Source organism: Nicotiana tomentosiformis, chromosome 1, assembly GCF_000390325.3.
Source record: "Nicotiana tomentosiformis chromosome 1, ASM39032v3, whole genome shotgun sequence".
NCBI classification, from domain to species: domain Eukaryota; kingdom Viridiplantae; phylum Streptophyta; class Magnoliopsida; order Solanales; family Solanaceae; genus Nicotiana; species Nicotiana tomentosiformis.
In genome coordinates this window covers 52,127,618-52,142,971 of record NC_090812.1, presented here as the reverse complement: position 1 = coordinate 52,142,971, position 15,354 = coordinate 52,127,618, and positions in this window count along the sequence as shown.

Genomic DNA, 15,354 nt, shown 5'->3' with positions numbered 1-15,354 from the left:
TGAAATTGTTGGAAGTATAGTTGTTATAGAGATCGGTTGACAAATTAAATGAAAGGGCATAATTTGTAGCTATTTCCATCTGTTTTACAATTGTTAGCCTCTCAATATACTCATGAAAGGATACTGTTTGTATATTTTCGTTTCTTTTTTAAAACTCCAAGCAAATATTTCTAAAATATTTATTCTACTATGTTTTATACAAATATTTTAGTAGTTGTCCCTAAACGAGGAAGGTGCTTACACTGTGTGATAGTAATTATTACAATAATTGATGGTCGACCCGTACATAAAACTTAGAACAATTAGATTTACATAGTTTAGAAAGAAAAGTTTTAATTGAAAGGATGACGACTCAAAAAGATAACATAGTATGTCTTTTGACTTCATTCCTAAGAGGTAGTATTATGGATATTTAATAATGTTAATTGTATGTGTAATTTAATTTTTAATTTATAGCTCAATCAAATATTTTTAATATATATATATATATATATATATATATATATAAATGCTGATATGGGATACACGTGCAACGCACATGCCCAGATACTAGCTAAGGAAACCTTAGTTAAGGAAAAAAGAGTGCAGCGCGTATCTTACTCCCCCTGATGAAAATATCAGAAGATTGTGTCTGACAAAGAACTTTGGTAAAATGTGTTTTATTCTGTCGCCTTCAATGTATTCTTCTTCTAATTGAGATAAGCAAGCAGCATTGTCTTCTATATTAATGAAATCTTCTTTTTCAACGAAAAATCATACATTTGTTGTGTGTTGAGTCACTTGCTTTATAAGTTGCTAATATCTTGGCATGACTTGAATCAATAATTGGCAGCCTTTGTAGAATATCATAATATGATAATACCCTCACATGCATAAATTGCTTAAAGAACGAACTTCAGCCATGCATTTACATAATCAATAAAACCTTGACAATACTTGTTAGAATAAACAAATCTATATCAAAGATTTCCTTTGCAATACAATAATAATCGCATTCCAATATCTTCATATAGAGGTAAAACTATATCTCGCTCGCATATTATTATACTCATAGTTCTAGCAAGATACGTTAGTGCACCAATTGCAATAGACACAAAAATAATCATGTACGGCATGATTGTTCTAATCCACATAAGTATTTGTTGAAGCTTTATTTAATAAATTTCTTGGGAACCTTAATATACTTCAGAACAATTTAAATCCTTCAATTTACGCCTATCAAATGTATTGTCAGACCAAAATCTGAAATGACTGCATCCATCACAGGAGAACATGTCTCCATATAATCAATATCAAGATATATACAAACCTTCTTGTGCCACACGTCGTCTTTATATCTATCGGCTTGATTGTTTATTTAAATTTTCGCACAAGAACACATTTATACCTCCATTGGCTTTATACTTTTAGGTGTTGGGACTATCCGGCCAACTTCACATTTTTCAGGTGAAATTAATTTTTAGTGTGTTTTTTCATTTGGCCAATCATTTATCTATCCAAATTTCATAACAGATTTGAGCTCAAGATCCTCGTCAATATTAATAATATTCAGTGCTACATTATATCAACAGTATCGTCGACGATCATTTTATATCTTCCATCATTATCCAATAAAGACATAACTTATTAAGATCTCTTTATCTCATTATTTTCAGGTACCCGAGCCTCTCCCATGAGGTTTTATGAAGTGTTATGTCGTGGTGCTCTTCTAGAGCACCAGCCTATTTATTATGGCCATCTTGATCATTTGCTCCTCTTCTTCTTCAAGAAATTTTATCTTTGGAACCGATTAGTCTATTACGCTTTATGCGTGACATAGACTCAGTCCCATCATGGACTTTATTCTATTTGGAACATTAGCAGCTGAAATATGATATTTAGCTTTGGGTCGGCAAATGCGTCGGACAATATTTTGCAAATGAATTATCACTTGAACTTCAAGTTCACATTTTCTTGTACGAGGATCTAGATGTGCTCATAATAATTCATTCCATGTATTCCTTTTTCAGATGCCCATTTTCTCCCCTATAATGTTGGGATCACCAACACATATTCCCAACCTTTTTCGGGAGACCTGTCACGGCCCAATTTCCCCTATAGGCCGTGATGGCGCCCAACGTTGTCGCTAGGCAAGCCAACGGAGAACTAGCCGTGTATTTATTCCTTATAATAATTTCAAAGTAGTTGATTTTTATTTTTGAGTAAATGAGAAGTGAAAAATTTAATAAGGTAAAGCGTAAACTAATAAAAGAGCAAATACAATGAAATAAATACTCAAAAGCCATAAAGTGTCTACTAACATATTCTCAAGACCCGGTGTCATAAGTGTATGAGCAACTAGTAGAATATACAAAATATCTATGCTACTGTCTGAAATGATATTGACAGAAAGTAAATACAAAATAGAGACTGTGGGTGCTGCAGAACGGACTCAGAAAGTAGCTCGCCACTATGCCTCGAGAGTAACGGGGGTGCGCGCCTAGATGATTGTCAGATGCACCCGCCTTAGATCCTGCACGTTTAGTGCAGAAGTATTGTGTGAGTACATAAACAACATGTACTCAGTAAATATCCAGTCTAACCTCGAATAAGTACTGACGAGGGGTCGACATCGACAGTTACTACGGGCCAATAATAAAATACAAAAATTATAAATAGGCATGGAATACAAGAATAATAATAATAATAACACAATAACCAGCAATAAATAAATGGTTCTTTAACTAATAGTCAATTTAAAAAGTCTCCAATTGACACATGCTAATTCCAACAACTTCAGGCCATTAAATAATTAAAACCTCTCAAGCTATAAAATAATATCAAGTGTAATCGGGCTGCGAGTACTATCATGCATGATTTATGCTAAGGTTGTACTGCCCGATCCAAAAATAATATGTGCATTGCCGAGGGTCGAATGACACTGTCATGAATCAAAATCCCAACCTGTCGTGATGGCGCCTATCTCGATACTAGGCAAGCCGATAATCTCGATAAACCACGATTTCTCTGAAGTTTGAAAATACAATAACTTAATACAATACAAAATTTCACAAATACTGATACGAACACTCTCCAAAATCTGGTGTCACTGAGTACATGAGCATCTAATATGAATACAAGTCTGAAAAATATGGTCTATAATAGTCTGAGACCAAATATAGTAAACAAGGAGATAGAGAAGGAGAGACAAGGTCTGCGGAATACGGTAGCTACCTCAAAATATCCTGAAACTCAACTGTGCGAAATGATCAACACCCGCCATGTCCAAAAATATCTGGATCTACACACGAAGTGCAGGGTGTAGCATGAGTACAACCAACTCAGCAAGTAACAATAATAACTAAGGAACTGAAGATAATGACGAGCTAAACAATTATAGTTCACTTTCAGTAATTCCAGCAAAGAATAGACATGTTTTCAAACCCGGCAGTTTAAGTCAAATAAATTTTATACAGTTCAAGTTCATGTAATTCGGATATAAAATCTTTCAGAGATTTCACAACAATGACAGATAGCAACCAAGTGCAGCAACAAATGCAAAGCAAGTACAGCCTCTCAGGCAATAGTCACTCAACTCATCACAACAACTCAACCACTCGGCTCTCAGGCCTCAATACTCAGACTCAATGGGTACCTGCGCTCACTGGGGGTGTACAGACTCCGAAGGAGCTCCTACAGCCCAAGCGCCATAATCTGCATCGACAACTCACGTGCTGCACGGACAACTCCCGTGCTATAATATCCTGCACTGACAACTCACGTGCCATAATATCCTTACCTCACTGACAGGCCCTCGGCCTTACTCAGTCCTCAACCTCCCTAGTCTCTCGGGCTCCTAGAAATCACCAAGATCAGCCCAAACAAAGATAACATAATGCATCAACAAATATCAAGAAAGACTGAGGTATGATACGCAAGTAAAATCATGACTGAGCACAAGATAGCAATTAGCAAATAATTCAATAAGTATGTGACCTCTGTGGGTCCCAACAGTACTATCACATAGCCTAAGCATGATTTCTAACATGATTTACAGTCAAATTTCTTCAACACATAGAGAGCATATAGCTAACAACAAGTTATTCAACTTTACAGTTTCACGGGACGGACTAAGTCACAATCCCCTCGGTGCACGCCCACACTCCCGTCACCTAGCATGTGCGTCACCTCCAAAATATTCACATGACACAAAATTCTGGGGTTTCATACCCTCAGGACCAGATTTATAATTGTTACTTATCTCAAGCCATGAAATTCTTATTCTGTAATGCCCTTTCCTAGTGAATTGGCCTCCAAACGCCTCGAATCTATCCATAAATAATTCGTTTCAGTCAATAAAATTTATTGAAATTAATTTCATAAGAAAATGCTAATTTTCAATAAAAATCTGTATTTTTGCTCAAAAATCGCCTGTGAGGCCCACGTCTCGAAACCCGACAAAAATTACAAAATCCGAAAGCTCATTCAACCATGAGTCTACCCATACAAATTTTACCAAAATCCGACCTCAACTCAACCCTCAAATCTATAAATTTTATTTCCAAATTTCTAAGTTCCAATCTCCGATTTACACCTCAAAATCATGTAATCTAGTCGGATTATTCGATGATAATTCAATTTTATGGTGTAGAAATGATTACAAGGGACTTACCTCAAGTTTTCCTTGAAAATCTATCAAACATCGCCTCTCCTCAAGCACCAATTTGTCAAAAATGGCGAATAGGACGAAGTCCCTATTTTATAATACTGCCCAGACAGCCTCGGTTCTGCCTTGATCTTGGCCTTCGATCGAGGTCCTCGATTCTAGGCCTCGATCATGGGCCTCGATTATGGCTCTCGACCCTGGCCTTCGATCATGTCTTCGACCCTGGCCTTCGATCATGTCTTCGACCCTGGTCTTCGATCGTGGCCCTCGACCATGTGCTCGATCGTGGCTGCGATTCTGATCCTCGATCCTGCCTTCGATCGTGGGCCTCGACCCTGGGCTCGATCGTGGCTTGATTTTGGGCTCGAATCTGGCAGAAGAAATTTCCAGCAGAAGGAAATTGCAGCAGTTGTTGTAGTTCAATTTTTGATCCGTTAACCATCCAAAACTCACCCGAGGCTCTCGGGACCTCAACCAAATATACCAACAAGTCCTAAAATATCATACGAACTTAGTAGAATCCTCAAATCACCTCAAACAATGCTAAAACCATGAATTACACCCCAATTCAAGTCTATTGAACTTTGAAATTTCTAATTTCTACAAATGACTCCGAAACCTGTCAAATCACATCCGATTGACCTCAAATTTTGCACACAAGTCATAAATGACATAACGGAGGTATTCAAATTTTCAGCATTGGATTCTGACCCTGATATAAAAAAGTCAATCCCCCGGTCAATCTTTCCAAAAATTTAACTTTCGGCATTTCAAGCCTAATTCTACTACGGACCTCCAAATAATTTTTCGGACACTCTCCTAAGTCCAAAATCACCATACAGAGCTATTGGAATCATCAAAATTCAAATCCGAGGTCGTTTACACATAAGTCCATATTCAGTCCATTTTTCTAACTTAAATTTTTCAATTATGAGACTAAGTGTCTCATTTCACTCCGAATTCCTTCCGGACCCGAATCAACTACCCCGGTAAGTTATAAAATAACTATAAAGCATAAATTGAGCAGTAAATGGGGGAACAGGGTTATTATACTCAAAAAGACCGACCGGGTCGTTACATTCTCCCCCTTTTAAACAAACGTTCGTTCTCGAACGGGTTTAGAACAATACCTGAAGTCTCAAATAAGTGTGGATATTTGCTCCGTATCTCCTGCTCAATCTCCCAAGTAGCTTCTCCGGATGGCTGGCCTCTCCACTGCACCTTCACTGATGCTATGCTCTTTGACCTCAACTTTCTAACCTGTCAGTCTAAAATAGCCACCGACTCCACATCATAAGTCATATTACTGCCCAGTTGTACTGTACTGAAATCCAGAATATGAGACGGATCCCCGACATACTTTCGGAGCATGGATACATGGAACACTGGATGAACTCCTGATAGACTTGGTGGCAAATCAAGTTCATAAGCCACATCCTCAATTTTCTTAAGTATCTCAAAAGGCCCAATATACCGAGGGCTCAACTTTCCCTTCTTCCCGAACCTCAACACACTCTTCATGGATGAAATCTTGAGCAGAACCTTCTCCCCACCCATGTGAACAACATCACAAACCTTCCTGTCGGCATAACTCTTCTTTCTAGACTGTGCTGTGCGAAGCCGTTCCTGAATTTCTTTGACCTTCTCTAAAGCATCCTGAACCAAGTCATTACCCAATAGTCTAACCTTACCTGGCTCAAACGAACCCACCGGAGACCGACACCATCTCCCATATAAAGCTTCATATGGAGCCATCTAAATGCTTGACTGGTAGCTATTATTGTAAGCAAACTCCGCGAGTGGCAGAAATTTATCCCAAGAACCCCCAAAATCAATGACACAAGCACGTAGCATATCTTCCAATATCTGAATAGTGTGCTCGGACTGTCTATCCATCTGAAGGTGAGATGTTGTACTCAACTGAACCTGTGTGCCCAATTCTCGTTGCACTGCCTTCCAAAACTGTGAGGTAAACTACGTACCCCGATCTGAAATAATGGACACCCGCACACCGTGTAGGCGAACAATCTCGCGAATATAAATCCCAGCCAACTGCTCCGAAGAATAATTAGTACCAACTGGAATAAAATGTGTGGACTTGGTTAGCCGATCTATAATCACCCAGACAACATCAAACTTCCTCAAGGTCCGTGGGAGTCCAACTATGAAGTCCATGATAATACGCTCCCACTTTCACTCCGAAATTTCAAGTCTCTGAAGCAATCCGCCCGGTCTCTGATGTTCGTACTTTACCTATTGAGAATTTAAACACTGAGATACAAACCCAACTATATCTTTCTTCATCCGACTCCACCAATAGTGCTGCCTCAAATCCTGATACATCTTCGCGGTGCCTGGATGAATAGAGTACCGCGAACTATGAGCTTCCTGGAGAATTAGCTCATGCAAACCATCTACATTAGGCACACATAACCTGCCCTACATCCGTAATACACCGTCATATCCAATGGTGACTTCCTTGGCATCACCGTGCTGAACCGTGTCTTTAAGGACAAGCAGATGTGGATCATCATACTGGCACTCTCTGATGCGACATATAAAGAAGATCGAGAAGCCACACAGGCCAAAACTCGATTCGGCTCGAAAACATCCAATCTAACAAACTGATTAGCCAAGGCCTGAACATCCAAGGTTAAAGTCCTCTCTACCACCGATAAGTATGCTAAGCTGCCCAAACTCTCCGCCTTACGACTCAAGGCATCGGCCACCACATTGGCCTTTCCGGGATGATAAAGAATGGTGATATCATAATCCTTAAGACACTCCAACCACCTTCGCTGCCGCAAGTTAAGATCTTTCTGTTTAAATAAATGTTGTAGACTCCGATGATTGGTATATACCTCACATTGGACACCGTACAAGTAATGCTGCCAAATTTTCAAAGCATGAATAATAGCTGCTAACTAAAATTGTGGACTGGATAATTCTTCTCATGTACCTTTAACTGTCTGGACGCATAGGCAATCACCCTACCGTCTTGCATCAGCACTGCGCCGAGACCAATACGCGATGTGTCATAATACAAAGTATAAGACTCTGAACCTGTAGGCAACACCAATACTGGAGCTGTAGTGAAAGTTATCTTGAGCTTCTAAAAGTTCTTCTCACATTCATCCGACCACCTGAACGGAACACCTTTCTGGGTCAACTTAGTCATAGGCGATGCAATAGACGAGAAACCCTCCACGAAGAGACGATAATAATCGGCCAAGACGAAAAAACTCCGAATCTCAGTAGCTGAAGATGTTCTAGGCCAATTCTGAACTGCCTTTATTTTCTTCTGATCCACCTTAATTCCTTCACTGGACACTATATGTCCCAAGAATGCCACCGAACTAAGCCAGAACTCACACTTATAGAATTTGGCATAAAGTTTCTCCTCCCTCAGCCTCTGTAAACAATACCTAAGTGTTGTGCATGCTCCTTCTGGCTACGTAAGTACACCAGAATATCATCAATAAATACTACGACAAATAAATCAAGATATGGCTTAAATACATTATTCATCAAATGCATAAATGCTGATAGGGCATTTGTTAGCCCAAAAGATATCACAAGAAATTCATAGTGGCTATAACGAGTTCTGAATGCCATCTTCAGAATATCCGAATCTCGAATTTTCAACTGGTGATACCCAGATCGCAAATCAATTTTGGAGAACACCCTCGCTCCCTGAAGCTGGTCAAATAAGTCATTAATACGCGGCAATGGATATTTATTCTTGATTGTAACTTTGTCCAACTGCCTATAATTAATGCACATCCGCATAGTACCATCTTTATTTTTCACAAACAGAACTGGTGCACCCAAAGGTGACACACTAGGCCTAATAAACCCTTTTTCAAGGAGTTCCTGAAGTTGCACTTTCAATTCTTTTAACTCAGCGGGTGCCATACGATACGAAGGAATAGAAATAGGCTGAGTGCCCTGCACCAAGTCAATACCAAAATCAATATCCCTGTCGGGTGGCATACCCGGCAGGTCTGCAGGAAATACATCCGAAAAGTCTCGCACGACCGGCACTGAATCAATAATAGGAGTATCTGTATCAACATCTCTCACAAAGGCCAAATATGATAGACATCCCTTTCGAACCATGCGTTGGGCCTTCAAATAAGAAATTACCCTGCTAGGAACACAATCTAGAGAACCTCTCCATTCAACCTTTGGCAACCCGGCATCGTCAACGTCACGATTTTCACATGACAGTCCAGAATAGCATGACATGGAGACAACCAATCCATACCCAGGATTACATCGAAATCAACCATACCGAGTAATAAGAGATCAACTCTAGTCTCCAGTTCCCCAATAGTTACCACACACGACCGATACACACGATCCACAGTAATAATATCATCCACCGGTATAGATACACAAACAGGTGAAACTAAGGACTCACATGACATATCCAGATAATAAGCAAAATATGATGATACATATGAATAAGTGAAACCAGGGTCAAATAATATAGAAGCCTCCCTGTGGCACACTAAAACAATACTTGTGATCACTGCGTCTGAGGCAACAACATCTGGCCTTGCAGGAAAAGTATAGAATCGAGCCTGCCCGCCACCTGATCGGCCTCCCCCTCTTGGTCGACCCCTAGCTGCCTGACCCCTACCCGAGCTGGCTGGGCAGGTGGTGTAAATGCTGGTGCTGGTGCTGTCGATCGAGAACTCTACTGTGGAGCCCCACTCAACAGCCTAGGACAATCTCTCTTGAAATAACCCAATTCTCTGCACTCAAAACAACCCCTCCTCTGACGGAACTGCTGCTCCTGATAACCCGAAGAATTACCTGTAGAAGCCTGAGCAGACGAGGCATGATAAGAACTCTGCACTGGTAATGCGTTGAATGAAGATTGGCCTGAGTGAGCACTGTAAAAATCGTGGCTAGCTGATGCACCACGATGATCTGGATGACCCGCCTGAGCGTGTCTGTAAGAACGACCCTACCGCGGTAAAACTGACCCCCTGAAGGAACACCACTGAAATCACCAGAACCACGAGGCCTCTTATCCTCCCCCTCAACCCGCTTCTGGCTGCGAACCATCTCAATCTGACGAGCAATGTCAACAACCTCGTCGAAAGTAGCACCAGACACTCTCTCTCTAGTCATGAGTAATCACAGCTGAAAAGTGAGTCCATCTATGAATCTCCTGATCCTTTCCCTGTTTGTGGGAATCAACCAGATAGCATGACGGGCCAATTCTGAAAATCTCATCTCATACTGTGTCACAGACATATCGCCCTGACGAAGCTGCTCAAACTGCCTGCGCAGCTCCTCTCTACGGGACTGAGGCACAAACTTCTCCAGGAATAGACCGGAGAACAGCTGCCAGGTAAGGGGTGCTGCACCGACCGGCCTACACCTCTCGTAAGACTCCCACGATCTGAAGGCAGCCCTAGAAAACTGAAAAATAGTGAATGAGACCCCACTGGTCTCTAGAATACCCATTGTCCGAAGCATCCGCTGACACTTATCTAGAAAACCCTGGGAATCCTCTGACTTAGCACCGCTAAAAGGTGGAGGTCGAAGCCTCTCAAATCTCTCAAGTGTCCTCTGCTCATCATCTGCCATAACAGGAACTAACGGGGCCTGAGCGACTGCAGCCGGCTGGGCTGGTAGTGCCCCCGGTATCTGAAGTCCCTGTACTACCTGATCTGGAGTACGGGCTACAGGGGTATGAGTACCTCCCCCGGCCTGAGAAGTGGCAGGTGCGGCCTGAGACGAAACCACCTGAGCAAGACCAGTGCAAGATGCCAATATCTGGACCAAAGTCTCCTGAAGGCCTGAAATCTCAATGAGCACAGCTGGTGCCTGAGCTGATCCAGTCGGCTCAACTATATCTGGAATCTGCTCCTGAGCTAGAGCAATTGGTGGTACTACAGGTGCTGGTCCAACTGTGGTACGAGCTACACCTCGACCTCTACCTCGGCCCCGACCTCTACCACGTCCCCGGCCTCTCGCGGCCCTAACTGGTGGCACTGGTGGCTGACTGTCTGATCCGGTAGTACGTGTCCTCACCATCTATGAGAGAATAAAATAGCAGAAATTTAGTTTCCAGAATCAACAAATTCGAATGATAGAATACAAGAAGGTGAAATTTTCCTAAGGGTTCTGCAGCCTCTCGAAGATAAGTACAAATGTCTCCGTATCGATCCGCAAGACTCTACTAAACCTGCTCATGACTCGTGAGACCTATGTAACCTAGGCTTTGATACCAACTTGTCACGACCCAAAATTCCAACCTGTCGTGATGACGCCTATCTCGATACTAGGCAAGCCGATAATTTCGATAAACCATAATTTCTCTTAAGTTTGAAAATGCAATAATTTAATATAATACAAAATTTCACAAATACTGACACGAACACTCCCCAAAACCTGGTGTCACTGAGTACATGAGCACTAATATGAATACAAGTCTGGAAAATACGGTCTATAATAGTCTGAGACCAAATACAGTAAACAAGGAGATAGAGAAGGAGAGACAAGGTCTGCGGAACACGGCAGCTACCTCAAAATCTCCTGAAAATCAACTGCGCGAAATGATCAATACCCGCTATGTCCGGGAACACCTAGATCTGCACACGAAGTGCAGGGTGTAGTATGAGTATAACCAACTCAGCAAGTGACAATAATAACTAAGGAACTGAAGATAATGACGAGCTACACAGTTATAGTTCACTTTCAGTAATTCCAGCAAAGAATAGACATGCTTTCAAATCCGGCAGTTTAAGTCAAATAAATTTTATACAGTTCAAGTTCATGTAATCCGGATATAAAATCTTTCAGAGATTTCACAACAATGACAGATAGCAACCAAGTGCAACAACAAATGCAAAGCAAGTACAGCCTTTCAGGCAACAATCACTCAACTCATCACAACAACTCAACCACATGGCTCTCAGGCCTCAGCACTCACACTCAATGGGTACCCGCGCTCACTGGGGGTATACAGACTCAGGAGGGGCTCCTACAGCCCAAGCGCTATAATCTGCATGGACAACTCACGTGCTGCACAGATAACTCACACGCTATAATATCCTGCACGGATAACTCACGTGCCATAATATCCTTACCTCACCGACAGGCCCTCGACCTTTCTCAGTCCACAACCTCCCTAGTCTCTCGGGCTCTCAGAAATCACAAAGATTAACCCAAACAAAGATAACATAATGCATCAACAAATATCAAGAAAGACTGAGGTATGATACGCAAGTAAAATCATGGTTGAGCACAAAATAGCAATTAGCAAATAATTCAACAAGTATGTGACCTCTGTGGGTCCCAACAGTACTATCACATAGACTAAGCATGATTTCTAACATGATTTATAGTCAAACCTAAGGAGATGAGTTCCCTCTTACAAGGTTAGGCAAGAGACTTACCTCGTTCTCAAGCTCACTTTCGGTCTACAAATCCGCTCTAAAGCCTCAAATTGGTGCCAATCAATCCGAAACTAGCTAAATATTATATACATTAGTCAATGCACACTCACAAGTTCATAATTTAGCCATTTGAGAAATAACCTAACCCAAATTGGAAGATCCCTAAAATTTATCCCCGGACCCAGGTGCCCGAATTCCTAAAATTTTCTAGGATAAATGTTACCCATAAGCTCACGAACTTAAACATAGAATTTTTACCCAATTCCATAATCATTTTCATAGTTAAATCCATTTTTATCAAAACCTAGGATTTTCAACTATACCCACAATTTTTACAATTTATGTGTTAAGAATCTACCCAAAATGCATGTATTTAACTCATCTTGTATAGAAATTACTTACCTCAAAATGCTAGGTGAAAACCCATCTTCAAAGAGCTCTAAAATAGTCCAAGAAGTGAAAGAAATGAACCAAAAAGCCTAAGTGTCGACATTAAATGAACCTCACTGCCTTCAGTGGTTTCGCACTTGCGGAAGTTTCGCCGCTTTTGCAAGGCCGCTTCTATGGGAAAATCTCCGCTCCTGCGGAACATGTACGAACCAGCACCGGTCGCACCTGCGAACCCGCTTCTGCGGCTCGCCTTGCGCACCTACGACCTACGCCATGCTGCCTCCCTTCGCATCTGCGACTCCTCCTTCGCAGAAGCGAGTCCACTTTTGCGGACTCTAGCCAGCCCACTCCCCAGCCGCTTCTGCGTACGATGGCTCGCACCTGCGGCTAGTCTCTCACAGGTGCGAACGCACCAGAACTATTGCTGCTTCAGCAGTGCTCCCAAGTCCAAACAAGTTCTGCACATCGCCCGAATAGCACCTGAGTCCCCCGAGGCCCCGCCCAAACATACCAACATATTCATAAACATAAAACAGACTCACTCAAACCTTTGGAATGCGTAAAACAACATCAAAATAAAGAATCGAATCCCAAACCAAATCATATCAACTAATGGACTTCAAGTTCTTCCAATTTACTCCAAATGCGCCGAAATACACCTAAACTTCTCGGAATGATGTCAAATTTTGCGTACATGTCATAAATCATCATACGGAACTATTCCCAGGCTCGGAATCCCAAATGAACTTCGATAATACCAAAATCTACTCCAAATCAAATTTAAAAAACTTGAAAACCTTCAATGCTCCAACTTTCAACAGCATGCGCCGAAACGCTCCCGGTTCATCCGAAAACCGATCCGAATATACGCCTAAGTCCAAAATCATCATACGAATCTATTTGGACCGTAAAATCCATATTCCGAAGTCATTTACTCAAAACGTTGACTAAAGTCAAACTTAATTATTTTAAGCCAATATTAAGGAACTAAGTGTTCCGATTTCAACATGAACCCTTCCAAACCCGAATTAACCATCCCCGCAAGTCACAAGACAGTAAAATCATATACGAGGAGTCTTAATTAAGGGAAAGGAGATCTAGAAAGCAAAATGATCGATCAGGTCATTACAGGACTCATCTTTGTGCATTATGGTGGAATAAGTAAATCATATAGCACATCCATATTATTACTTGTTGTCTAGATGCGTATAAGTGTTGCTTTATATTAAATAATATACCTCATACCAAATTTCTATTTGGGAGTTTTGTTCTCATTACCAATGGTTTACCTATAATTGGAGGCATATAATTTCTACTAAACCAACTTGGATTTAAACCAGCGTTATCAAGATAAATAATCATAATTTATATTCTGAAACTGTGCTCTAATAATTTAAGCAATCAACCTTGCAAAATTCAAATTACAAGTTGATAACAAACGCACATGTGATCATACAATAGATGCATCTATTAAAATCATAGAATAGTAGACGGTCCACATGACAGGTGACTAGGCCATATATATATATCACCTTTTATTCATTCCAGAAATTAAGGGATTCAATTTCAACCTTAGCTGGTATATCATAAGAATAAGCAGCACAAGAGAATTCTTGAAGAATCTTCTATTTCTTCAATATATGCCAATGTAAATTCTCAATTAATTTTCGTATCATAATTGAACCGGGATGACCAACTAGTCAAGCCAACTGATATTTATTTTAGTAAACATCTAATTTACTATGGCATATGATTCTATCATCATGCTTATACATGTGTAGTACAAATACACAAAAAGTCGGGTAACCTTTTATATTTATCCGGTATGATTATAGTAATATGAAGATATTCAATATTCCTTTCATTTATAATCTCAAATGCGAATCACTTTGGCTAATATATATAAAACTCAAAAAGTTTTTTTTGAGACTTACTACAATATCAATGTCAAGAACAATTTCATTCATACAAATAGTAACAAATTAATTCTTTCGGAGCTCTTAATTAATTTTGTACTACAAGATCTTTTGTCATACCATCCATATGGTGAATGTCTCCTTCACGGAGAAAATCATATCATAATAATTTTCATGGATAAAATCATCATAAGTAAAATCATTTCTTGCTTTAATTTTGCCTTTAATAATTTTTTATAAGGCATGGCAAAATATTTTTGGCGTACCACATGTACACGACTAATGACATATTTATGTAACCACACTGTAATATTCATTATCTTTATTTCTCTCAAACATCCCTTAGAGATGAGTTGTGTGGTATTAATCAAATTATGCATTGCATGTCTTTATTCATTACTTTTATCACATTATTGCCACATCCACCTTCAGAAAATTTCAGCTATAAATTAGCTAAGGATTTTCATATATTATATAAATTATTGGGGCTTCATACTTATAATATAGTATAATATATTTTTTTGAAGGCTTATACAAAATATATATGTTCTATACATCTTTAGGAAAACTTACATATTCTTTTATATATAATTATAAAAAATACGCATGTGCATATTTGAAAGTGGGATTAGGCACATCTCCTTAGAGTATTTGAGAACTCTTTGTTGTGGTTGATTGGGCATTATAGTTTTTTTTTGTGATTAGAGGGGAAGATGAGTTAGGTTTTGCAGGTAAGTTTATTGATGAAAGCTTTATTTCAAGATTCCTGATTGGCATCATTTTTATATATACTAGTCTTAAGATACGTCCGTTGGGCGTGTACCTATCTAAATGAGTAAAAAAAATTAAAGATCGTTCAAATGTTATATTAAAAATTATTTTTTGGTGCTAATATTTGAGTTATTATAAATAAAAGTATAAGTTCCTAAAAAATAAGAAATATTGATCCTATATATCTAATTCAATAAAGGAAAAAGCTGCCACG